The 1,168-nt window shown below is 60.2% G+C and overlaps 1 protein-coding gene and 1 long non-coding RNA gene across 3 annotated transcripts in view; one reads left to right on the top strand and one right to left on the bottom strand.

Moving 5' to 3' along the window:
* Positions 1-1,168, bottom strand: part of MFNG (MFNG O-fucosylpeptide 3-beta-N-acetylglucosaminyltransferase) — a 15,637-nt gene that overhangs the window by 3,642 nt on the left and 10,827 nt on the right. Inside the window, exon 7 of one of the 2 annotated variants that reach the window (XR_435333.2) lies at positions 133-223. The exons of the other annotated variant lie outside the window; for it this stretch is intronic. The gene's annotated coding sequence lies outside the window, so the exon portion shown is untranslated. The remainder of the gene's footprint in view (positions 1-132; positions 224-1,168) is intronic. 2 annotated transcript variants of the gene reach the window in all.
* The window catches only part of LOC107182080, an 11,149-nt gene that overhangs the window by 6,285 nt on the left and 3,696 nt on the right, over positions 1-1,168 (top strand). The window lies entirely within an intron of this gene.

Below are 1,168 nucleotides of genomic sequence, written 5' to 3'. Positions count from 1 at the left end.
AGGGAGGGACCGCTGACAAAGGGCAAAGCTGGGAGGGCAGGGCTGGTCCCTTCGGAGGGATGTGGGGGGAAGGCAGTTGAAGAAAGGAGAGAGGGATAGGAGGCAGCGGGTTGGGAGCAAGGTTATCTGAACCTGAAGACAAGCTTCGTCTCATCTGGGCAGGTCCTTCCCGCTGGCACTTGGGGACCAGTTCAGAGAATTTTAGCATCACACCCCTGGAGGTCTGAAGGCGGAGAGTTACGGTATGCCCTTAAGGCAGCGGTTCTCAACCTTCCTGACGCCGCGACCCTTTAATACAGTTCCTCATGTTGTGGTGACCCCCAACCATAAAATTATTTTCGTTGCTCCTTCATCACTGTAATTTTGCTACTGTTATGAATCGTCATGGAAATATCTGATCTGCAGGATATATTTTCATTGTTTCAATGAAAGGGTCGTTCGACCGCCCAAGGGGTCGCGACCCACAGGTGCCCTGGTTACCCCATTCGGGTGCCCCGGTTTGGTTGCCTCAAATCTGCCCCCCTTTCCTGGCTTCAGGCCCTGAGGTGCTAATGGGACCAACCCCACAGCCAGCTCCAGGCCTAGTGACCTACACTAACTCTGGGCGCTGACAGGACCCAAGCGGGCCGCCTGACCAGTGAGCGCAGCCTTGGGGTCTGCGGAAGGAGGCACCCTCCTCCTCCAGGGGAGAGAGACCTGGGCGGCCAGCGTGCCAGCAAGGGGGCGACCTGCCTGAGAAGCGGGCCAGCGTGGGGGAAGGCGGGTGAACAAGGGAACAGACCCCTAGAGCCAGGCCCGGCCAGGCCCAGCGAGTCCAGCCAAGCCCTCAGCTTCGCAGGCGCGCGGGCCCATAACCGTCCTGTCGTTTTCCAGGCCCTGCTGCTTTGCTACCACTGGCTGCCGAAAGCGCTCTGCCTGGCACTGTTGGGTGGAAGATCCCAGGGGCCCCCCAGCCAGGACCACCTACAGGGGCTGGACCTATGAGCATCCGCAAGGCCGAGCCAGGGGGACCTCAGTGGCCATGACCCCTCCCCGAGCCTGCCTTCATGCTTCAGCGTCCTCACCGAAGACCGGTCCTTCCCAGTGACGTCTGGGTTAGAAGGAAAAGCAGCGAGCAGTGGACAGACAGGAAAGCTCTGAGGAAGGGAGGGAGGGAGGGAGGGAGGGA

This window comes from Myotis davidii, unplaced genomic scaffold, assembly GCF_000327345.1.
Source record: "Myotis davidii unplaced genomic scaffold, ASM32734v1 scaffold514, whole genome shotgun sequence".
Classification (NCBI taxonomy): Eukaryota; Metazoa; Chordata; class Mammalia; order Chiroptera; family Vespertilionidae; genus Myotis; species Myotis davidii.
Note: the sequence above shows the minus strand (reverse complement) of the source record. Positions and strands in the feature narration are given on the sequence as shown.